General features: G+C 41.1%; 1 protein-coding gene across 4 annotated transcripts in view; it reads left to right on the forward strand.

Moving 5' to 3' along the window:
- Window positions 1-26,420, forward strand: part of hivep2a (HIVEP zinc finger 2a) — a 122,501-nt gene that overhangs the window by 33,585 nt on the left and 62,496 nt on the right. The window contains exon 1 of one of the 4 annotated variants that reach the window (XM_026142556.1): window positions 12,556-12,902. The exons of the other annotated variants lie outside the window; for them this stretch is intronic. The gene's annotated coding sequence lies outside the window, so the exon portion shown is untranslated. Of the gene's footprint in view, window positions 1-12,555; window positions 12,903-26,420 lie in introns of those variants that run through there. 4 annotated transcript variants of the gene reach the window in all.

Below are 26,420 nucleotides of genomic sequence, written 5' to 3' on the forward strand. Positions count from 1 at the left end.
TGGCAGCTGCCAGGTGGGAATGTGTGGCATTCCCTCTTATAGGAAAAACAACAAAATAAAAACATTCCACGCCACCTTAATTAAGCTTTCCTGACATGCTTTAAGTTTTCTGGGTTGCCAGAATCTGTACTTTGGTGGTAAACAACTTGTCTTAAATTTGTATTTGTCGGGAAGTAGCCGGTGACTCGTCAGCTGGCTATGCTGCACATTTATTTGTTTCTTTCCATTCTTTCACTTCTGGGAGGAAGTAAGTCATAGTGAGTCTGGCAAACAGAAGCAGCTAAAATGGAAAAACAAACTCGTTCATAGCATCTAATCTCTACACAAAGAAAATCTATCAAATTCTGAGACAACCAGGTGCCACATAGCTCACTTGGTGTAGCGCAGGACCTGTAGGCTGAACCCTTTCCTGTATGTCAGCCTCCCACTCTCTCTCCCCCCACCTTCCTGTCTTCTCTATAATTGTTGCTATTTAAAAAAGGCAAAAGCCAAAAATAAATTCAGAAAAAACTGAGACAGAAATGTTGTGTTGGGAGAATCGACATACATGACAGAAAAGGTACAAAGGAAGTCACAAAGGCAGAAAAGAAAATTGCTGTGTTGTTGTGCGCACATTTGAAAGTGTAAAAGGTAGAAAAAAAGGAGTAATAGTAAAGTGAAAATGACGCGAGACGTATTGTTTTAGCTACGAATTTAACAACAATATGAAAGTTAACCTTTGATGCCCTTGTTCTCGCAGGTTTTGGCAATCGGGGATACTGAAGTACATGAGAAACTATTTACTTTTTTATTGTCATTTTCAAGGGACTGGGATTACTCATCAATAATTCAATTGCATTAATTTGAGTTTAATTATTATTATTTTTAATATATAGCACCAAAAAGCAACAACAGTCACCTGTGGGTGCTCTATATTGTACGGTAAGGACCCACTTTTGAGGAGTGAGATTCAAAGGATGTTCAGTTTTTGTTTGATAAAGTTTCATGGTGACTAGCTTGTTCTTTAAATGATTAATACTAAGCAAAAGTCCTACACATTGCCACTCTTCCAGTGGAACACACTAATACCAACTGCCCATGTAAATGTGTGTTGGTGTGCATCCTGGCATTCAGATATCATCCGGCAGCCAGCTAGTCGTGCTACCTGACCTAATTTCCTGCCAGTAACAGGAAGTCTGCCCTTCTGCTGACATTGGTGTAACACAGGAATCCTTCCCCTCTGTGCAGTCGCTGCCAGATAATGAGGTTGCGTAACAATTAAACTCTTCACAGTGTTGTTAATATCGATTAGCACGCTCCGTCTGACGTACAACAGACACACACAGGGGCGCTCAGTTGCCAGTCCATCAGCTGGCAGATCAATCAGAGCCTAATGAGATAAACGAGCTTACTAATTAGTTAACGAACCACTGGCTGACTGAGTGACACAAGCACACACAGAGTCAGCCTGGCAGCTTCTCCTCTTGTCAGCACAGGGGAAGAGAAGGTAAGAGTCTCTTAACAAACTACTTCTCAGTAGATTTGAATCTGTAGAAGTGTAAAAAATTTAAATACCCTCAAAGCTGAAAGTGCCATAACTTTCATGTTTTAGAAGATATCAGACTGAATCGTCTCCACTTAACTTATAATACACACATAAGACTTTTCAATACTTGTTTTTAATGGAAGTTTTTTTTAGTCCACTGTTACGTGTCTTTATCACAGTGACCACAACACAATTCTTTATACTGCAGACACATTAAAAACATAATATTAATTATGTTAATTGTTCAATCATAGTAAAAAGAAAGTACACCCTCTTTAAAATCAAAGGTTTTACATATCAGGACATAATAAAGATAATTTGGTCCTTAGCAGATCTGTTAAATATAACCTTAAATGAATTAAAGCACATATACTGTTTCATTATTTAACAACGATTGATCAAAAATGCAGCCAAATTGGGTCATTTAAGTCTGAAAAGCACTTCCTATGCCAGTAACTGAGCTGGAAATTTACCTTATTCAAGCTTAATGCTTTCATGGTAGCATTACCTTTGGTTGTTTTTGATTACTATGCTTTTTTTTTTTGGTTTTGTGATGCAGGAAGTCAGGAAGGTGGTGTGGCTCTAAATAAACAAGCTGAACATGTCACTTCTTTAGCTTGGACTGTTGCTGATAAGTGTGTCCCACCTCACAGGATCTTATTACAAAATGTTCCCCCCACATTTCCATGACAACTCACAGGTACACAATGAAACTCATGGGTAAACACACACAGATGAAACCCATCTGGAAAAGGACAAGAGCTGTTTTATAATTGCTATAAAAGGCATCGGGGAATTGGCACGATGCAGAAAAAGACTTTACTCAAATTGGACTGAAATTAACTAAGAATTGGGGAACTCATTTTAAAATTCATCTTGTCTTGGAAAGACTCCTTATTTAAAACCTTGATTACATTCCTCTTAAGACCCCACATCCGAGGGCACATGCGGTCTGATTTTTTTTTTGTCTTTACATGTGAAAGTGACCTGCGTATTGAAGCCTGTCAGTTATTCTGACTCAGTCAGCCGTGATGGACAGCTCTGCCCTCCTGGTCCTGTCATGCTGCTATTTATCACAGACTTTTTATGTGACTGTGCATGTGTGTGCTTTGGCATGGTTTACTTGTGTAACACTAAACTGGATACCCCTGATGTCTCAAAGAGGCTTCTGTGAAACAAGCACATATCTGGAGCGTCCACGGGGACAGCCCGAATAATTTTAGCATCGTGGGGCAAGCCTGGGCCGGATGATGCAGAGAGACAAATAGCTGAACAGACAGAAATACAAACAGACAGACAGATGGCTGTCACTAAGGTTCAGCCAAAATTGTGCAGAATATTCTGGGTGCATTTTAAAAAGAGGTTTCAGATGTTAGCCTCCTTTGACTGGTTGAAAGCCAGGTTGTCTGTGTGTTAGGGGATTCATACCAGTAGCATTTAGGCTAACTCGGGGTCATTTGTGAGAAACCATATTTGCAATTCAGGAAGCTATTCTGCAAGTGGGCAAACTCTGGCTCATTGAACTAAAGTTCCCAGACGTTAAGATGTAAAATCTTAAATCATATTGTAGATTTTTTTTTGTGTAATTACAATTCACATTATCAAAATATGTCAAAAATACACAAAGGTTACTAGCAGGAACTGGCCCGGGGGAAACTTAAACCCAGGCCATCGCAGTAGCCTTTCAGCATATCAGTGATCCCTTCATATACTATACTGGCACCTTCACACATAATTCTGGGCAGACTTTATCCAATCCTGGATTATTACAGTTACCAGATTTATGGTCCAGATTTACATGTCATTATTATTACAATTTGGGGACCTTTCAGTGAGTTGGAGCAATGGCTATTTTTTTGTAGCCAGAGCAAGATTTTCTGTTCAATCTGAAGATAAATCTCTATCACATGATGGCTGCTGGTTTCCAAATTGCATTTCTGTGAATGCTGTCCCTCCTTTGCTCACCACTGGGACCAGTTTTCCTTATTAAAATCGTATTGCTTACCTCTCTATTCTACATAGTAATGCAGATAACTGAGCGATTACTCTCACAATAATGAATACAATTAGACATTTTTTCAAGAACCTGAATTGTTACCTAAAGAATAACTGTATAAACCAGGTACAGCTCCCACGAGACTCTTAAAACATAGCAGTGGTGAGGGCTTGTTGGAAATTATGTTAAATGCCAGCAGAACTGTTAAGAATTTCAGCTATCACATTTATTGTTAGATGGGAACAGGAAACCATGTTCTTTCTAAGAAGACAGGTATTTTTTTAGAGCTACAGAAACTAATGGACGAGCTAAAGAAAGGTCTGGTCTTTTATCTGAAAATCAAGTAGTTTTACCAAATTTACTATTCTCCAACAACCGGTTGTTGACTGCATTGTAAGGACAAATTTGCTTGCGTAGTGATGAAGTCTTCCTTTTCATCTTTATATCTGTCATACTGTTTCCATCAAGGCACTGCGTCACAGGTGTGACCTCTGAAATGCGGGTATGTGGGGTGATTTGAGTTTTGTGTTGATTTTCTGTAATTAAAGTCAGGGATAACCTTTGTGTTTTGAGGTTTGGCTTTAATGAACAGAAGTTTGGGGTAAACACTGTGTTTTTTTGGAATCGGGCTGGATCTGCTGTGTTTTTCACCAAGGGAGGTTTATGGTAACCTTTAAGAGCTGACGTCAGTCGCTTTTGTCCGCTGTACCTGTGCAGCCGGCCACTGCTGTGTGTGTGTGTGTTTGAGACGCAGGCAACAGTCTCTTTAATGAGGGTGAACTCGAAGGGTTGTGCTTAGTCTTCATTTGCCCTGCTGGGAAGGTTGCTGGCAATGGGTACTTGTGTGTGTGCGTGTGTGTGTGTGTGTTATGCTTGGGAAGCCCCCTATACACACTGCAAGACTTCTAATAATGAATACCACCTTTTCGAGTAAGTCGAACCCCGTGTGTGTGTGTGTGTGTGTGTGTGTGTGTGTGTGTGTGTGTGTGTGTGTGTGTGTGAGTGTGCGCACATTGTGCCACCCCCACGGGGCGACAGGTGCCACAGGCAACATGAAACTCTGCAGACCGACATGGTGAGAGAGAGAAAGAGAGACAGTGTGAAGTGATGGAAGAAATGGGACTAAAGAGATGAGAGAAGTACTGAAGGGAGATGGAAAGGTTAGACAAAGGGAGTCAGAGCCAAAAGTATGCGGACACACACAAATGTTAATCCTATATCAAGTTAAATCACAATGGGAATTAACCTAAAGTGCTTTCCAGTCAAGAAAATAGACTGTATATGACAGATGGACATAGGAACTGTGACATCACCTTTTAATCCTGGCTGCAGGAATTTTGATGTTATGGCAGGGCAGGAGAAAAAACATCCAACCAACCAAATCAAGTAGTCTAAAATACCTCTGTATGCCGTGGCATTGAGGTTTACTAAACTAAGAGACTTGATCCAAGCTTGAAAGGGGTGTCCACGTACTTTTGGCAGTGTATTAGAGAAGGGATTGACAAATTGACCGAGAGAGATGGATGGAAAGATAGTGAGAGGAAGGGATGGAAAGACAGGGAAGCAGAGATAGACAAATAGACATAGAGATAGTTTTCACTGCTGGAATCAGGGACAGCTGGCGTGTGTGTGTGTGTGTGTGTGTGTGTGTGTGTGTGTGTGTGTGTGTGTGTGTGTGTGTGTGTGTGTGTGTGTGTGTGTGTGTGTGTGTGTGTGTGTGTGTGTGTGTGTTGGCATGGCTGAGTTGCATAACACTCTACTGGGTCCCCCATGGCTTAGAGGCTAAAGTGGTGCCTCTCTCGCTCCCTCTTCCTCTGTGTTGAGCTAAGAGAGGTTTTATCTGTGTGGCATTTTTATAAAAGAAAATATTATTAGCAAAATCAAAGTGAAAAACAATATTGATAATTTCTCAAATATGGAAAATCTTTGTGGAAAGAACATGTCAAATGCAACATTTAAGAATCCAAATTAAAGGTAGAAAGTATGGAGAAGACGCTCGCTCATGCAGGTCTTCCAAGTGTCGGGAAGGGAAGCACCCTGTTGTTGTGACCATGCCATATTTCCCATGGTGCTTTGCTGTGGGGAAGCTCTGCTGTGGAAAGAACAGCCCTGCATTTTCTCTGCTCTACTTCCTAAGATGCTGGCTGCTCTTTGTTGTCTATACACGTATGTATGTGTGTGTGTGTACTCCGCATGTGGGCACTTGCAGGCAGTCTTAATTGTTTGCATGCCGGTATTTGTGTGTGTGGGTGTCTGTGCACTATTAATGTGTGTTAAATGCTGCTTCAGGATATCTTTCGTTTTGGTCGATGTTTAAAGCTGTGGAAAGTGGAGAAGGAGGTGAGGGCGTGCGTACAGTAGACAGCTGATGGTGTGGTAAATGATCCAAGTGAGTAATTTGCGCTGCGTACACATATTATGAGCTGTTTGCACTGCAGCCCTGACCTTTTTAGACATTACCCAAAAGACACCTTTAATTCTTCCAAAAGCCAGAAGGCACAAACACACACAATGTCCAGTACAAAATTACCGAAACGATGCAGCAGTAATCTCTGTAACTGTTAAGATCCAAATCTACCAACCCTGGGTTCTCTCCTTGCTTCCACAATCCAAAGCCAAGTGTGTTACATTGGTCATAAGTGTGAATGTGAGTGATTGGTTGTTCATCTCTATGAACCTATTTGTCTCTCTAGCCCTGTGACAAATAGGTGGCCTGTCCAGGGTTTATCCCACCTCTCAGTTCACCCAGTAAATTGAATTGGATAAGCAGAGGATGATGGATGGATGGAGTAATCCACGTACGAGCCACAAAGTTGGAAAAAAACATCAGAAGCTACAATGCTAGCTACAAGTCACTTAATGCATCATTGGTCTGCTCACATTCCATTTGTAGTGCGTCATGCCCGTCATTCATCGACAAGCTGCTTCACTGAAAAAGACGTGTAGCCATTGATTCTTCATTGGAAGTGTGAAAACGACATGAAACAGCAGTAATCTATACGAGCGAGAGAGCGCCCTGAGCGCAACTTTATTGGAATATTGGAATTCATAAATGTGAGCATAATAGTAGTTGTAGTAGTACGGCCCTGTTTTCGGGCCTGCTCACCTTGTCGTGTTCAAACATGGAACGATGGGCAGAGAAAGCAGCAGCGTGCCCCCCACACATTCCAGAGGAGGCATCAGGGACAACGGGCATGACAGGGACTTAGTCAGACACGGAGGAAATGAAAAGCAGTAAGAGGAGGTGGGTTGAAAAGTGGCTTGCAGGGGCATAACAACTGAAGGCAGTACTCTGTGTGAGCCAATCAGATACATAGAAGGGCATGAGCTAAGCTAGCAGCGCATGAGGGCTTACACTGAGATGAACTAATCTGGCAGGATTGTGGCTTAGCTTGACCTCGTGGCCTGTCTGCACTCATGCTTTGCTCTTTTTCATTGTGGTGTCTTTGACAGTTACCATACAGCTTCCGGTTTTCCTGCACCTGAAAAACCAACACGAATTTGCGAAAAGACAAACAAATACACAAATATGTGATTGAATGTAAAATATATGTGTTAATAGCGTATGGATTCAACATATGTTTGTAAATGTGGTCTAAGATAGCATTATAAATCAAAGAAAGTAATAACTTGTTTGGAAATGGTGACTATTGTGGACAGACAAATAGCAACATACACGAATAATTCCACTTCAGAGCTGAGCTCTCTTTGGCTAAATCCACCCACAACTGGCTGTGGGATATCACTTGTTTGAACAACTGTTGCTGGGTTGACAACTCCCAGTTTTAGAGTTTTTGGCTGGATCCACATCATGCCTCGTCACTCATGGGAAGAAAAGGAAGTAAAGCCCTGGGATCCTGTTGGCAACAGTCAGCCTGAAACAGGCTTAAGACCGACGGATGGAGCCGAGAGGAAGAAACCCATGATAGAGAATAATTCCAAGGGAGCAAGTGAGAGATTGGAACAGAAGACATTTCAAGGGTTTATCTTGATTAACTGACCAAAGAAAACACACAGAGGAAGACACAAAGCAAAAGACAAATGCTACAATAAAACAGACAAATTAAATACTTTTTGGGAAACTGAATGCAAACCAAGACTGAGACAGAGCCTTGCTGGCAATGAGCCTGAGACGCTCCTGGCCATATTTAATCATCAAATATTAATGCAGTAAAGATGGAATACAGGAAATTAATATTCCCCATTAACAAAGAAGAAGAGTGAGCAGCGGCTTGTAATGGCCACGAAAGACAAACGGCCTCCGTCCAGAGGTTTACGTTCTGTTCTTACTTTCCCTGATTATGGGATCCAAATCAGGTCACGGTCTACATCCTATATGATAATCTGAACACTCATCTGTTCCACCTCACATTTATCATGCTCACTTCCCCTTCACTCTTTATTTTATGCTGTTTAAATGAATCATCTATTACTTCCTCAAAGTGTTTTTTCCCTTGCTGCTAAGTGCACATTGTAGCCGTGTTTCCATAACAAACTTCCCAAGATCCACCTGCCGGTCAAACGTGGACTGGACGGTCTTAAATTTAAGTTTGCGTACGTACTGGTCTTACTGGTATCTAACTGTCTTACTGACCCAGTTTCTCTTCCTTAGTTCACTCTAAAAAACACCAGTTCAAATGATAATGACGCTGATTTCAGTGACAGTTCAAGATGATGGACGGCTTAGGCAGTAAAGTCAAACGTATCCAATGGGTAGAAAATGGTCCACTTCAGCTGCCGGCTACTGAAAGTTAGAAAAAGGAACGGGCGTACTGTACTGTCACCGGGCAAGTTTTTGTTGTTTCATGTGTTTCATTTTAACCGGACTGTCTAGTTTTCAGTATCAGCCGTTTTTAACGTGTTTCCATACCTCTGAATCACCATTCACATCTTTGATGAGAGAAAAAGGTGTGGCTGTGTCGCTTTGATGACTGCTTCTACCTACTGAGTAAACAGAATATAAATCAGTGCTTTTTGGGTGACGTCAAGAATGAGTAACTGGTTCCCATGCCAGAGCATGGAGTACAAGCATTCTGAAGCAGAGTCACAGAGATATATGTTGGTGTCTTGATGCAGGAAAACTAAGTGCCCAGAGGTAGTCCTGTCATAAATCCTGAGTTTCTTTCATGACTCATGTGGGAGATTTGTGTTTTACACTTTTTTTACTTGCTAATTTGTTATCTTTTAATGCCATTTTGACACAAAGACGTGGGAGAATTGAACTACTGACTTTCCAGTACTCTACCTCTTAAGCCACAGCCACCTCACTAATATAGAGGCATAAATCAACTAGCTCTCCAGAAGACAGATTTCAGCTGGTGATGGTAATCCCTATTAGATCCATCCATCCATTCATTTTCTTAACATCTTAACTAAGACTTGTAGGAGATCTATGTCAGCTCAGCCTAGCTGTCACTAGTCGAAAGGCGGAGTACATTCTGGACTGGTCACCAGTCCCTAACAGGGCTAACACAGGGAGACAGACCACCAAACACTCTAGCATCCACACCTACAGCCAACTTGGAATCACCTAACAAACATGTCTTTGGACTGGGAGGAAACCAAAGCACCCAGAGGAAACCCACACAGGTACAGGAGCGCAGGGAAAGCATCCAAACTCCACAAAGAAAGACCCAGCTGAGCAGAAAGTTTGAATTGGTGAGTTTCTTGCTGTGAGGCAGAAGGGCAAACTGTTGCACCACAGTGCTGCCCACCTGACCACCCTACCTCTAGGAAAACACAGTAAGGACCAGACCTAGCAGGTTAGCAGAATAAAATAAGACTGAGGGGATTGTCCGGTAGTAAATGATCCGAGTTACTGTCTGGAAAAAATAAAAACAAATGGCCACATATGCTTGGGTGGCTTGTGTTTTGCATCCTTTAATGACAGTAACCCTGCATACTGAAAATGAAACATTGTGCATGTGATTTTAATGATAATAGTTTAATGTTGGCACATGAAAATGAAAAATGTGCCCAAATCTGATGTTATCACTAATTTGACTGTTGAATCTAATTTAAAATGATTCACCTCTCCACTTTAATTCTTTTTGTTTTAACTTGTTACGGGGCTGCTCCAAATATACTTCAGGACAAACACGGACAACTTAGACAGCACTTCTGCGGTGTGGCTCTTGGGGGATTATATACTGGAATAATGCATGAATGTTCCAAACTCCCACAGTGCGAACATGATGTGGCATGACAATGCTGGAAAATGAGGGGTGTCAAAGCCTGCTGGGAACTGTAGTTGTTGAATGCAAAAGGTGTTTTTTGATGAATGACATGTTCAAGTGATGCGCTTTGAGCTGTGTATCCACCCCGCTCTGACAGTTGATGCTTCTTTTTTGTTTTCCTACTCTTCCCCTGCCTTTCTGCTCCTTTTCTCTTGCTCTATCTTCTTGGCGAGTGATCCTAACAAGGCGGATTATACATTTTCAGACTGAGAGCAATCCAGATATGATCAAGTATTTATGTAAGCTGCACTCTCACTGCTCAAATACATACAGAGCTCTCTCGACTCAACAGCTGTTTCATAACCAGCAGTCGCTACTCACTGTGTGTGTGTCTCTGTGTGTTACTGTATGCATGTGTGTGCACGTTAACAAGTCTGTGTGGTGTGATAGCTGATAGTCAACAATAAAGCACTGAATTATAAATGTGCAGTTAATGCTTAGGAGAGAACAGACATCTATCTGGCCTCGTTAGAGGAAGTGTGTGTGTATGTGTGCGTGGCCATATTTTTGCGCTTTCTGTTCCTTAAATATAAAAAAAAAAAACACTAATTGTTTGCCGCTTAATTGAAATGTAACTGCTAATCCAGCAGACTATGTAACTGTATTAATTAAAAGAAAAACACTCAGCGACTTGTGCTGAGTTAAACCGAACAAGGACTATTTATAGAGAGCAGGCCAGGCTGCACGTGTGCATAATTCATAAATCTTTATGTGTGCGTATATGTGTGTGTAGCAATACATAATACATAGTGTATACATCAGTGTTAAACCAGGCGCAGGCTGCAAAGTGCTGGGATTTACAAATATACTGCACTGCGTGAGGCACATACACACATACAGCGAGCGGAGGCTAGCCCATTGTGCTTGAATAATACCAAATGCATTGAAGTTTAGTATTCCCAGTGCACACCAGCATGGATTGTGGTTCCAGTGAGACACACATATAGAGTACAGTCAGATGTTTTCTGTCTATTTACCCGTTTGTGCATGTAGATTCTTCAGTTCCTGTGTGTTTGTATCCAGTATTTGCATATGTGTTTGTGTGGGGTTTTTCAAAATCTCTTTTCACTTGTAATGTGTTCTTTTGCTTTTATGTGGATTATTATGCTTCCCGTCTTTATATTCTCACACCTCCACTTGTGCTAATTTCTAGCTCCCTATTTTTGTTCTTGGACTCCTCTGGAGTACCTTTTATACTGTGTTTTTTATGCAGGCCCTCTGTTAATTCTTTGTCTGAATCTTTGCCGTTTTAGCTCCTGTCTCTTTAAAGCCTCTCTCTCCTTAAAAGTCACATTTTTTTTCTGATTGGTTGCCCCTCACGTCTCTTCCACAAACCAAACTCAATGCTTGTGGGCTTCCTTCTCTTGCCTTTGTGGAGGTTTCAAAAACAGCCTTTATACACACTAAAAAGTGTAATAATGTATTTTCCATTGAAAGGAAGCATCCATGGCTGCTTTCTGAGTTAGACTGACTGGTTTGCGGTGTTCTGAGCTGCAACACGGGCAGCACTGGAGATGATCATATAAGGAAATTCCCTCTAGCTGACATCAACCATGCTGAAATAAAAAAAAACATTGTAAGCTGACTGTTTAAAGCAAAGTAGTTTATTTTCTGACTAAAACAAGCCTCTTTTTTCTTATCCCTTAAAGCTGTCTTTCTTCTGATTGGCTGCCTCTCATAAACAGATGGTTTGAACAGCACAGATCTCAGTGCTTGAAATTTGTAATATCACCTCTTTGTGGATTTATTCAGAGCCAAAAGTAGGAAAACAGAGTTTGAAACTGTGCATTAATGCTTTACAGGGATCACTTGTACATAGCCCACATTATTTGAAACTTTGTTTAATGTGAACATCTAAAGTTGTAACTGTATGTGTGTAACAGAAAATAAGGAAATGCTCAGTAAGGAAGCTGTAAAAGTTTGTGTGTGTCTTATTGTGTGTTATATCATGATACAGTGTGTGAGTAAATGTCTAAACATCTTGGTTTTGGTGAAAAAGAAAATGCATGCTTCAAGGGAATACTCAGTGGCTGTTGGTTGGATTAAAAAACCACAGAGGTGCACATCACTTTGGATTCTGTCAGTCTGTCTAAGTCAGGTGTGATCGATGATGCTACAGAGTGCACGAGTTACTTTTGTAAAGCAGTTATAATGACGGCAGTGGTAGTTTTTTCTTTCTTCTGATCAGTTTCACATTTTTGCGTTTATACATTGTGCTTACAGCGCAGTCTGCGCTGAGATTTTGCGAAGTCTGGCTTTTTGGAAATTAAAATGTGGCAATGATGAGAAAGTGGTCATTTGTGCCTTATTTTGCATCCTCAAAATAAGTCTTCTATATGTAGGGACAGGAAGTTGGATGAGCTGTTTGGTGTCAGATTTGATGCATCTGGTCTTCTGCGTGCACTACAGCCAGTTGCACTTTTTGTAGTTCCTTTGCTCAGAAACGTTATTCTACTGCTATAAAATTGATTTTCCGCACTAATGCTGTCATTGTTAAAAGTGCATATGCTGGCCACCCCTTTCAAGTCTAAATATAAGCGTGCATTTAAGTTGCCTTCATATACTGTGTATTACATATTACAACACACTCTTCATGTCCTTGCAAAAGTGCCATATGCGTTGGCCTGGCGCCTCCTACCCCCCTGCTGGGGCCCTCCATCTATTTCTGGCTCTGCGTCATGCCTGGGCTTTACTCCTGTGGCAAGAGGAGTGTTTCTCTAGGGCTCCCACTCTGCTGTACACACACACATATACACACACACACACACAGAAAACGAGCGAGCGAGCGAGAGAGAGAGAGAGAGAGAGAGAGAGAGAGAGACTCACATACACATACACCTCCCGACTGAGACACGCTCACATGCCTGCCTGGTGAACGAGTGAGCGCACTCAGATGTAAACACACACAGTGGCAGACGGACAGAGCAGCGGATGGAGGCATGGATGAATGGGTGGCTGCTGACAAACTGGACTTCATATTGGGGGTTTGAACTTGTGTGTGCATGTGAGAGAAAGTGTGTGTATGCGTGAGAGAGAGAAGGAGACGGTCGGCCGGTTGGTCGGTGTGTCTGTTTCCGTGGCGATGGAAGGAGGGAGAGCGAAAACAGAGGAATGCTTTCGGTGATAGAAAAGGAGAGCCGGCCAGGTTGGTTCAAAGTCTGTCTGTCCATATCCAGGCTTCTTCTTCCTTTCCCTGCTCTCGTCTGCTTTGCCTTGCTTTCTTTTTCAGTCAAGTGGGTGCTTTCCTGTGAGTGTGTGTGTGTTTGTGTGAGATTGTGTTTGTGTGTAGCAACCAAGCAGGGGGGATGTCCTCGTCCGCGGCTGTGAATGACAGTGTGTTGTAATATGTGTGCAAGAAGGGTGACTATGACATAAAGTAGTTCATCATAAATATCTATCTATCTATCTGCCCCCCCCCCTCTCTCTCTCTCTCTCGTCCTCTCCCTCCCAGGATGCTGTTAATGGACACACACACATATAAACTAGACAGCTGACTGTCTCACACAGCGGTGTCAGTTCCCTCCATTAACCGAGGGGTGCCACCACAACACACACGTACACACACCTAGTGTGCTTGTCCTCTTGAGCCTTGAGCACAGTGATTTACAAGAAAACAGGCTGAACTCTGTGTGTGTGTGTGTGTGTGTGTGTGTGTGTGTGTGTGTGTGTGTGTGTGTGTGTGTGTGTGTGCGCGTGCGCGTGCGCGCGCCTGTGTGTGTTTGTATTTATGTTTCATGTCTCCCTCGCTGCCGCTGGGACGTCCCTTGCATAACAAGTTACTCTAGTACACACAGCACAAACACACACTTGTATACACACACTGCCATTTGTCTGTCAGAGCAAAGAGGTGCGATTACAGTGACCTTGCTCTCCCCTGTTGGAGCTTTTTTTCTCCTTCTGGTTCTTTTCTATTAATGCCATTCTTTTTCTTTTATTTTCCTCTTTCTTCCACTAATACTTCTTGACAGTGTTCACTGTCTCATTACTTATTATTTTGCTTCTTCCCTTTTGCTACTACAAGTGGCATCACAGTATAACCTTAGAATGAGTTTTATTTTCATACATGTTATTTGACCTTCTTCTTCTCTGGTTCACATCGTCGCCCTGTCTTTCTTCTCATCATCTGATTTTTGTACTTTGGAAAATATATTAAAGTATGCCTAGTCCAATTTAGCATGCCTCTTTTCCATATTTGTGTATAGGTGTGTTAAAAGGGTGGCTGCCCAAGTTAAAGTTTTGAAAAATGAGGTCAGTACGTGCACAAGTAATCCCTGGGAGGCAAAAGCTCAGTATTCAAACTGCTCTCAATGCTCAGTTTCAAATAGTTTTTTTCTGTTCTTCGCTGTGTATGACATCATAGAGAGAGGGAGGGGGGGGGGTCCCTAATATGGTCATTTCTATGTTCTATTTATGAGGGACAGCCCGTCAGAAGAAGACTTAGGCTTAAAGGAAGAGATGCTAAAACACCTTTGTTTAAGACAGTGGAACCGAGGACTTGCAGATACATACGGATTATTTTGAAGTGTGAGTCACGTAAAGTATAGAGACAAGAAAATAAGCATAACAGCTCCCATTTATGCTTTAAAAAATAGGTTTCTATTACACCATTTACATCCTACACAGTCTGAATTTAGTGACAGACAAAGACAGTTAAAAGGATGCAGTTGTGTGTCTAACTTTTTTGTTTTTTTTTCTAGAAAGACAGCCCGGTAAATACTGTAGCTGAAAAGACAAATAAAGTGACAGACAGACATAAACATGAGACGGGCTGTCAGACAGACAGAGATTGGGAACTAAGAAAGGAGACTGGCAGACAGATAGGAAGTCACTCGAAAACAGAGGCAGTCAGACGAGCTGGCAGTCAGACGGACAAGTAAACACATTGAAAAAGACAGACGGACAGACAGACAGGTAAACAAATGTACACGAGGACACACAGACAGAACGCCTGGCAGAAGAGGTTGAAAAAGAACTGTCTTGCTAACTCAGCCAAAAACAGCCAGACACTCAGACGTGCAGGCAAATTCTGAGACAGCCGTTTAGCACAAGCGATAAGGCTCCTATACAAATATGTATTTGACAGACAGTCGGACTGACTGATGGACAGAGTGACAGACAGAGCAGGCAGGCAGACCAAGAGATGATCAGTCCCTCCGGTCCTAAAGCGTAGGAAGTCTTGCCGCTCTGCCGCCAAGTGTGTTAAACCATTTTTCCATTCACAAATTCTCAGACAGTGAAGTGTGCTGCTTCTGCCCTGGTATGTGCACGTGTGTGTTTGCAGTTCACGTGTGCGTGTGTTTACGTGCATGAGCGGTGTGATGCTCCGGAGGCGGGTGAGTGGGTGAAGGCCACATTCAATTGCTTTTCTTCAGCACTGATAACACTGTTCATTTAAATGCATTTTGTTGCGAGTTGTGACTCTGAAGAGGAGAATTTTCTAAGACCTTGCTTCCCAGAAATGTGCCGTTATACAACTCAGTTTATTCACTTTAACCACATTGTTCCCCACATGAAGAGCTCACTGGGGTTATAAACTTTTAGTCATCGTATTACTGATGATGAATGCCTGTTAGTGAGGAAAGTCATATTTGTTTAAACTCATTTCCCACTAAAAACACAAATTCATATTGGAGCTGACATTTGCCCAGAGAATAGTGCAGTGTTTAAAAATTCTGAATGTTTTTGCTCTCCTTCCAGGTAGGCCTCTACTCATTTGCGTACGGTATGAAAATCATCCCGCAGAAACAGCTCGTCCACAGAGCGAATATCGAGCCTCACACACTGTGTGCTTTTATTTTTGGCCGTGTTGTGTGGCTGTTGCTTGGTAAAGTCTGTCTGGGACCGGAACTGCTTCTCTGAAAAAGATTCTGAAAAAGATTCTCTTCTCTACAGGAAATTAGGCTTTGACTAGTTTGAATGCACATACAGTGCCGGTGATGGAATCGGTAGCATGCAAAGTTAGGAAACAGCAGTTTGCAACACAGATGTCCTTAGTAACTTATGAAATGGTAATTAAAGAAATGGCAAATAGCTGAAAAAAATGTAAAATAAATCAAATTTCCAGGGTCAAGAAACAACATTCATACTCAACAACTAAAATATATTTTTTATTTTATTACAGTTTGAGTTCACTCTTCCTACTGTTGACCATTACAGCTGTTGATTGTGGCACAAAGCTGAAGAGTAACTGCTAGTGAGCAACTCTGAAACACTTTTGATTAAATATTGGGGTAGCAGATCTTTACGTATAGGCAAGTGTGTGTGTGTAAAGGGGGGGGGGGGGGGGGGGGGTAAAGCTGCAATCTTCCAATGACCGGCGGGGGCGACTCATACTGATGTCTATGAGATGATTACAGTACTACTCACTGGATCTGTGACCGCAGTAAATACTTTCCTGATGAATACCTAATTTCGAGTCTTTTTTCATACAGCACTTTTTTTTGGGTAACTAATACTTCTAGTTGCAGTAATACAGAAGGTCAGGCAGTTGATGTGGATGATATAAGGCAGTGGTGTTAAACATAGGCAGTCCAGCCTACTGGACGGCTTTGGAAAATGCGACAAAGTTAATAGATTTCAAATTTCAATTTTATTTATACTATATTTTCATAAGATTTACAGCCTTTCCTATTGATAGAGCACTCCCAGGCCCTGCACACTGAAAAAAAGGGATTGCCCATTTCTTGGAGTTATGTAAGCATCTTGTGTGTATTTAACACAATTGCCTCATGCTTTAAAGTTAAGTGTAACTATATAGTGTAGAAACTACATGATATGCAGAGAGGGTATATTAAACTGTTCATGTCATGTTCAGTGAAGTAAGTCAATAATATAGCAATGTTAAATCCTGCGACACTGCTTGTGATTTTGGCTCGCGCACTTTGGATCATGGTTTGAGGAAGGCATCCATCTCATTCAAGTTGAGCAGCCGCCTCTACTTTTTTTCAGAATACTGAAAAAAAGGAAAATGGGTGGTTGTTACATTTACAAAAGTCTAACTTGTAATTTGAACAAAATAATTTCATGTTTCTATGGTGAACGTAATTAAATCATGTAGTATATGTATGAAATTCAACAACTTAATTTGATCTCATTGAGATGACATGATACAATCTAGTAAGAGTGGTTAGTTGAAATTCACAAGATCACACAACTAGAGGCAGACAACTACACACACCACGCGTATGCTGTCGCCATTTTTTGTGGTTGAACCTGTCAAGGACAAAAACGTAAAAATTGTGCATCAAGCCTTGATAAGCCATGTTAACCCTGGATTGGTGGCGTGGTCGTTAGTGCTGTTGCCCCACAGCAAGAAGCTCCTGGGTTCAAAGCCACAAGCTGGTTAGTTTGCACTGTGTTCTCTCCCACAGTGAAAAGCCATGCAGTTATTAGAGTAAGGTTAATTGGTGGAAATGGTTGTTTGTCTCTATGTGATACACTGGTGAGCTGTCTGGGGTGTACCCTGCCTCTTAACCTATCACTTTGGGGTTATGCCCCTGCAACCCAGATAAAGGGAGGAAGTTGTTGTAAATCCATTCCTTTGTTGAACAATATGTTAATATAAAGACAACATGTAGTATTTAAGTCACCAAGTAGTATTGAGCTAAAGGTTATTGAATAGTGTTGGAATAAAATGACAAAATTGTGAAGGATTAAAATATTCCAAGGGCTCAACTTACTTCATCTAAACATGTTTCAATCATGTTTTATCAACACAAAATGCACCAGTTTATTTAATATGAATAAGTTGTGTTGATTTAACATAGTTAAGTTTCTGCCAAAGCAAAACATCTGTGTGCAATCAATGTCCACTATTGAATCAAGTAAATCTAACATGCTCTTCATTTGCCATTCATACTAAACCAAAGTAATTAAGTAATACATAAAAAAAATTAAATGACAGAAAATTCACAAATTTTCTGTCTGTTTTGGGGTTTTTTTGTGAGTCCACAGAAGAAAAAGAACATTTTCTATGAATTAACAAAAATATATCATTTATGTGGCTCAAGATATAAGACAAGTTTGACATCCTGATGTAGGGCATGACTGCTAAGTCACTATGTCATTGTGTTAAGTTTCATAGTCGGCCCTCAGTGCCTGGTTTTATCGTCCTGAGACCTTGAGTCTTCATATAGCACTTTGTAATCCATTCTGCTCAACAGTGTTTTATACTTTGTTAAGCCGCATTAACTTTGTGGCGTTATGTCGTGAAATAAACCCACTGTCGTCACGAGGACATACTTTTTTTTATGTAACATATGCAATGAAATGTTAGAAGAGGTACCTTCATTTTTATATATTATTATCAGGTCCAACTAAGCTTGGAGAAATTAAAAATTTATCCCAAACGAGAGCTCAGGTGGTTAAAAAGCATCTCTTTGTGGCATTTTTTAAATTCATTCATTTTTTATTATAGTTTTATTTCAAAACCCAAGAAAAGAAAAGTTGACATCTTATTTTTCTTTCAGAGTAACATTGAGAGTAACTAAATGTAACAGAGTAACTAAATGTTTTGTTTAAAGGAACTGCATTTCCAGCCAATAAGACCAAATTAACCCCGTGAGGTCTGACCTACTTTGCCAGTCATTGGTTTGCTTGAATAATCTCAGCTTCATATGTACAGTGAAGTTAAATATATAATTTATATTTCAGGAAAACTTGCTATCAAAATAAGTTAAATGACTATAAAGACAAAAAGCATTAAGCCTTTCAGAGGTAAATAATAATGAACTTTGCTACTAAATCTGATGGTTAATGCTTCACATGATTAATTAAGAGTTACTACATTTATTATTCTGCCTTTTAATAAATATTGGGGCCCTACTTTTAATAGGTTAGCACATTGCTCAGACCTGTAACTGTGGTTTCCCCTTCAACCCCAAATCAACTGCAAAACTCATGTTTCCTTCTATTATCCTTAACACTCACTCTCTCACACACACACACACATAGCAGGACAGGTGGCTGTATCACCTTGACGTCCAGTTTTACACCTCACTCTACAGTCATCTCTCTCTCTCTTGCTCTCTCTCTGCAGGTATAAGCCCCTTATACCTTCTGTGCTCCAAACACTGCCAGGACCACACACACACACACACACACACACACACACACACACACACACACACACACACACACACACACACACACACACACACACACACACACACACACACACACACACGCACCCGCAGCAGGTAGTGGCAGCATATCATAGCCTCTGGTTGCCTGGCGAACAGAGCGTCATGATGGAGGGATGACAGGAAAGATGGTTGCACAGATGGAGGGAGGAAAAAGGGTTAGAGCGAAGGACAGATGAAACAGAAATAATACATGGAGGCTGGGAGGGGTGGAGGGATGTTGGTGGAGTGACAAAAGAAGGAAAATAACTACTGAGGGATTCCAGCTTGATGGAGGGAGAGATGGAAACATTGAAAGAGAGATGAGGGAAGAATAGAAGCAGAATGGAGGAATGAATGAGGTGGAGGAGTGTGTAACAGAGGTAAAAAAAAGGTGATGAAGAGTTAGCAGATGATGGAAAGAGTGATTGATTAATGGGGGAAAGGAGAGATGAAAGAGAAGATGAAGTAGTATTAAAGAAGAACTGACAGAGGATAAGACGCAGGTGGGAGAAGGTGTTGATGGAGTGAAAAGGAAACATGATGAAAAGAGTGATGTGGAGCAGAGGGCAGAGAAATGAAGGATGGGGGTTAAAAGTCCACTTAAGTGAAGAAATGATAACTGAAAGAACGAAAGCTAATGGTTGATGATGGAGATGCTTTGTCATCAAATGTTTTCTGTTGCCTAACTTATCGTTTCAATGTTCAAAAATAATTTCCCCCAGGGATCAATAAAGTATTCTGATTCTGATTCTGATTCTGATTCTGATTCTGATTCTGATTCTCAACTCCTCCATACTCCTTTTGTTTTCTCTCTGTTCTTGTCACCTCCCCCTGCTCTTTTCTTCTTACTTAATCTCTCCTTTGAACTCATGTTCTTTCCTTTATCTTTCTCTCCTTTTGGATCTTCCTTCTCTTGTTTCTCCCTCATCTACATTCCATTTATTTTTTGCTTTGTCCCCCTCTTTCCTTTGTCGGTTCCTTTTCTTTCCCATGCCTAGATTGCATCTCTTCAGGACTCTGCATTGTCACCTCTTTACACTAACTGTGCTGCACATTGCAGCAACATGTTCGAAAAGGCCCTCCTGACTTCCAAGGAATGGCCTTATGTTTCTGCCTCCCCTTCCTTCTCCGTCAAAACGAAAGAAAAACGATAAAGAGGCCCAGCGAGGACGTGGAAACTTAACTGTTTTCTCCCTGCCAAACTTCCCCTCTCTACCTCTCCCTCTTTCTTTCTGCTTTTCTTCCAAGGTGTTAAAGTAAGTGTGTTTGTGTGTGAGTGTGTGATGAAGGAAAAGAGCCGTGTATGTGTGTGCGGCTGGAATGTGGAGGCTCGTAAGTCACCTCTGATTTTCCACTCCCGCTGGGACACATCCCATTATCAGTTTTATATGAAACTAGGAAATTCCTCTGTGGTCTGTGTGTGTGTGTGTGTGTGTGTGTGTGTGTGTGTGTGTGTGTGTGTGTGTGTGTGTGTGTGTGTGTGTGTGTGTGCGTGCGCGCGCCTGTGTGTGTGTGCGTTAAATCTCAAGGAGCAGAGCTGCATGTTGCATATGTGTGTTTATGTGTTTTTGTCAGATTGGAGGTTACTGTATGTGTGTATCAGTGTGTGTGTGTGTGTGTGTGTGTGTGTGCAGTGTCTGCCTTTATAATGAGCAGCTTAAGAGTGGAATAAAGAGTGTTATTTTGCTTCTCTCTATACTTCTCTGTGTACTGCAGGACCACCATAAAATCCTAAAATACAGCGCAATACAGTACATCAGTATTCAGGTTCAAAGGGGCTCGTACAGAATTTGTGGATACTTGATTGGAAAATTTGATGGTCAAAACTTCATGTTCTTAATCTGGTGGGAATTGGAAACCAAAAAATTGTTGCTTTGCTAAGATGTTTAGACATTTTTCGGAAACTTTGCTTTTCTGCTCAGTCGGTTTAAATTGGAAGGATTAGACTGTTTTTGGCTGGGCAAGTAGGTATTTATCTTATTAGTGGCTCCTTGTCTGAGTGTACATAAAATACATGTGTTCTCTAGGTTAATACAAGCTATGATAGACACGTAACACCTTCTAAAAGATCAAATTGAATGTGAATATTTAAGTTTATGGAATAAATCTCCTTACAGTGATCCCTTAAGCGATCACTGTAAGGAGATTTATTGCATTTAACCTATCCTAAAGGTTGGGAGCAGTGGGCAGCTATCATACAGCGTCTGCAGCTGTAAGCTCATGCCCGGGTCAAGGGCACAGTGACAGTAGTTGCCAGGAGACACATGCAAACTCAACACAGAAGGGCTCTGGCTCAAATTCAAACCAAGGACTAGTTGCAGTAAGGCTAACTACCAAAACACTGTGCTGCCCCTATAGGAGCAGAATAGAAAAAAACTGAGTGCGGAAAAAATCTCTATAAAATAAAATATTATTTCCAATTTAATGTAAAAAAATATCATCAATGTTATTGGATCAGTCTAAGTAGAATACCAATGCGTATCTACCACTATTAGCATCACGTGTATGCATAACATGATTGTTTCCACATTTATCCACCTGGAATTCTAAAGTCAGCAAAATGAGTGCTTCAAGTCCCATAACGTCACTAATGGGGAAAATCAAACCAGAGGCCTGGTTACCTGTTCAGTGGTTTGGTTTACTTGGTGCCAAAAATCTAACTTCAAAATCACTTGTGGTGTCATTGATATGAAAAGTGGATACAACTACCAACAATGTAGCAACTTTAAGATAATCTTATGTTACTGCTAATTAATACTCTGACCGAGTGAGAGAAGCTGTGGCCGACTTGCACAATTTAAAAAAACAAAACAGAAAATAAAAATATCTGGTGAAATAGTCAGACGGGACAGCTTAAGCAGACACGAGAGGCCAAGAGCTAATTGGTTGATAGGCTGGAAAAACAAAAATTCAAACTTTTCGTTGTTGTTTCTAACAGCTTCTAATTATTATACGAAAAACTGAATGATATGTAGAAGGCATTTAGCCAGCTGACTGGGCACTTGTTTTGAAGCAAACTTAATGAATTTCTTATTGCTGCCAGGCTGTTTCAGATTCCTTATTTGTGGGAGATGGATTGATTAGTGGGTGTTTTTTATGGGTGTTTTGTCACATTAATATAATAAAAGTAGGACACGTCTGGAAAGACTAGAATAATATCAGAGAAGAGGAATAAAGAGAATGGGGAAGAGATGAGAATAGAATCCAAACTGTTCCTAGCCCACAGGCCTATAACTTCCCATTCTGCACTCAGTGGAAAATCAACAAAGGAATATTCCACATCTCTTTTTTTCTCCTTGCCCTCTCCACCTTGATCTTTCCATCTTCCAGTTTGGAAGGAAGGTAGGAAAAGAAGCTGAATGAGAAGGATGTGATTAGCTGGATTTAATCTCTTGCTTTCACAAAGTCACATGGCTTTAAGGATTGTTTTTTACATCAACTTGGTTTTATTGGGCAGCATACTGAGCAGACTATCGGGAATGATGGGAAGAAAGCTGAAGATCTTTATCTGCCAGCCTAGGGCGGTTAAAAGATTCCAAAATTCACTTGCTTCTTTCCTCATTTTGGCAGCTGAATGTGCTACTTAGAGCAGAATCAAACTCCAGATGAGAGTTGGTTACCTGCCAAAACTGGCTGGTTCAGAAGCCAAGCCTACCAGACACAGGCACAAGTTGCCAGAGTTTGGCTGGTGGCTGGTGGTAGTTTCCCACCCTCCAGTCATGTATTCCAGATGTTGTGGATTTAAATCCAACTTGTGACCTTGTTTCATGTCATCCCCTCTCTCGCGCTCTCTCCTGAATTTTTTCCTTTCCCAGTCTTTCCTCATTCTTTCCACACTCAACGAGCAGTACTGTAAGTAAAATATTGAAACAATTTGAGTATGATCTCGTTTGTGGAATACAAAAAATGTATTTGGATGACCGAAAAAGAGAAGTTTGTTCACCTTAAACTGCATTGTTTTTAGTTCACACTCCTTGTATTCCTGGAAAAACCTACCAGTAGTGAGGGAAGAGCTTCTTCCTAGGTAACTCTTATTGAGATGACCTTGAAATAGACTCCTGTCCCAAAGCAGCTTTGGTGTTGGCATTTCTCTCCGTGAGTTCTTATTAAAGGCTATGACTAATTACATTTTTAAAGAAACATGTATTTCGGGCTTTCCTTAGAACAAGAATCATTTTGGACCGTCCCTTTAAAAATATGATTGTTTTTTTGAAGAATTTCACGTTGTAAGTTAGTTGATGAATAGGAAATGAGTCACAGTGTTGTGCGGGGTGACATAATCCTTAATTACAATGTAAACACACACACACACAATGTTTGTATTATGATTTCCACATCCCACTGCCTCAAATGTGAACCAGCGCATCCATGGACTCTATCCAAGAAAGATAGTTAACATCACTCGCTGGTATGTGAAGTACTTTTTTGATCCCTTAGTCGAGCAATTCAACCATTGACCTCTTAGTTTTGAAACAAGACAAGAGGTTCTGACTGAGAGACAGATTACACCACAGATGACAGAGTGGTAAGCATACCCAGTTTATCATCAGATTTAAGCTGAATGGGACCAAAATGTACAAAATGACCATCGGGTTGTAGAAAACAACACTTAAAGCTAGCAACCAAGGCCATAAACACCCCAGGAAGGTGTTTACCGAGTTCGTATATTGAGTGAGAAGTAGAGTGAAACTATTTTGACTTGCTTTTCTAATAACTCGCCCCCTGCTGGCTGTTAGAGAACATGGAGTGTGCAAGGCATTTCTGCACTGGCGTCACTGTTTTGATCCAATGGCCATTCCAATCAAGTTCATGAAACCAGTTGGGTGTCAGTCCACAACTAAACGCAACCCCTCAACAAATCCAATGTTCTCCTTTGTATGGCTAATGTGTGTTAAATGCTATGCCCACTGACCACCTTTCACACTTAAGAAAAGAGGCTCTTTGTTTGTTGAAGAACATTTGTTGGGTTTGTAAGGTCTCAGAAATACATATCTTTGTAAAAATTTGAGAAATATGGCAAACGCATTTCAAATCCTTGCTTGCTTCATTGTGTTTTTGTATCACTTAAAAATTAAATCTTGCATGCTACTTGAACTATATTTTTCTTGCTGACTCTAGAGAAATAATTCATGGGCTTTCCCTTTAAAGCCTATAGTGTCACACAACTTGCATCAGCTTCATTTGCCTCCCGTAAGTGTGTTTATAGTCATACTAATGAGGTTAACCTGATTAAGACTACGGAATTTATATCACCCCTCCTTCACCCTGTTTATACATCTGTGTTTATGTGATAAGGTGCTTAAAATCTGCTTAACTTTATCTATTTTTAACCCATTTATAGCTGATTAATGATAAACTAATTGACACTTATTTGAATGTTAGTTTGTCATTTATTGAGGATAAAATCTAAGTTATCAATTGCTATGATTTGAGAAATTAAACAGAATACGACTGATCAGGCAAGATCATTAAATGCAGATTAACCAGTTGTAATAATATTTTTGGGGGGCAAAATGGCACAAAATGATTATTTCTAGAAGTGATGCAGCTGGTTTAAATATTATTTTCTGGCATTTTTGTGAGTCTGGAAGCATAATGAATTTCCTCATCAGGTGTAGCAGTAGGCATGGTTTTACAATCAATAAGTGGAGCTGATCGGTTTCATGTTAGGCTCTCATGGAATCATTCACTGGACTCAGCCTAACAGGATTATGGCTAAAACATGCAGAGAGGCTGCGTTGTAGATTAAGTGTGATCATCTTGTTAGGAATTGTCCAATAAAAGAGACTCGATCCGGCGCAGCTGGTTGACTTTGTTTTCCTCGATGCATGCACACGGATGGAAACACACGAGTCAGCCTCGCCATGTGTGTGCGGTGTGTGTTTGCACGTGTGTTTTGACAGACATGAAACAGAAAAAACGTCGTCGTAATTTTTTCCCTGCCTCGCTCCTGGCAGACTGGAGCAAGAGGACGACTTGGAAAAATCTGATCTCCAAACACAGTGTGTGTGTGTGTGTGTGTGTGTGTGTGTGTGTGTGTGTGTGTGTGTGTGTGTGTGTGTGTGTGTGTGTGTGTGAGTGACACATATGACTGTACACTTTTCTCTCAGTGTATGTGTTTTGTTGTTTTCCATCTATTACGTTGTTGGTATGTGTTTGGATTTCTTTTGGTCTTTTCCGCTCTTGTTTGTGTGTAAATAGTATATGTGGTGTGTGTTTGCGTGCGCGCGCGTGTGTTTCCGTTCTCAGCCATATTTGAAACCATGTGGCACCGAGACGACAAATCAGATGAATAGAAGGAACTTTCCTGTCTGAGAGGTTTCTTTCTCTCCTCTCTTCCCCCTTATTACTCACTCCTTCCTCCTCTTTCTGTTCGCTACTTCCTGCTCCCCACTACCCCTCTTACCATGTCTCATTCTTTCTCTCGTCTCCCTTCTTTTCTTTCCTCTACACCCTTGTTTCTTTCTTGTTTACACATCTCTATTTTCCTCTGCCTGTCCCCTCCTCTTTCTTCTCTTTCTCCCTCTTTTTCTTTCTCCCCCACTGCCGCCTCTGTCTTTACACCATCCTCCCGTCTCCCCTCAGTATTCTCTCTTGCTTCCTCTGTCTGGCCCTCCCTTTGCCACCTGTCTCCTCCATGTTTGTGCAGCAACCTCTTTCACCTCCTCCCGTTCTCCTTCTTCAGCTCTTCCTCTCCTCCTTTCTCGTGCTCTCTCTCTGTGCAGCTCTTTCTTTCACTCTGTTTGCCTAACCCCGCCCATCCATCTCTGTCGTTGTTGTACTTACTCTTCTTATTATTTTTGGTACTTTTCTTTCAATCTTGTTCTCCCCCTCATCTTCTCAACCTCGACGTCTTTCCTTTTGTTTCACCTTCTTATCCCACTCCACATTTCTTTTTTTCACTATTGTCTTTCTCTCTACTCTTCCTCTTTTTCTAAGGTTTCTCCCCGCCTGTCTCCTCTCCTCCTCCTTTGTTCTCCAGCTCCTCTGCCTTTCTCCATTTTTTTCTTCCTCTCTCCCCATCTTATCTTGTCACCTTCTTACTTTTAATCTCTCTCTCACCCCGACTTTCATGGCTCTCTTTCTCTCTCTGTCCATCCAACACTATTTTTTCTTCCTCTCTTCTATTTTCTAGTGTGTCTTCCTGTTGTCTGGGTTTACAACACTAAAAAGGGTTAGGATTTCTTTTCTTCGCACCTCCTGTGACCACTTCCTCGACCGCATCCTGTTTATTTCCTGTTACTCCTGTGACTGGACTCTCTCAGAAAAATACACAGGACCCCCCCCCCCCACACACACACACACACAGCAGCCTCTAATTGAATCTACAAGAATAAACTCTATAAAAAGACAAACTTAAAAACGGCACAGCAGGCATGAGCAGTATAAAGAGCCTTGATTTCACACCTGGAAATGCAAAAAAGGCAGACAGACCTTTTGGGCCCTTTGCTGATGCTACAGGATGTTTGTACAGCATTTGATAACTGAAACTTATTACACATTTTCATGGCTAACATGTTCTATGCATCATGGAAAAATAT

The sequence above is a fragment of the Astatotilapia calliptera genome, chromosome 15 (genome assembly GCF_900246225.1).
Source record: "Astatotilapia calliptera chromosome 15, fAstCal1.2, whole genome shotgun sequence".
NCBI classification, from domain to species: domain Eukaryota; kingdom Metazoa; phylum Chordata; class Actinopteri; order Cichliformes; family Cichlidae; genus Astatotilapia; species Astatotilapia calliptera.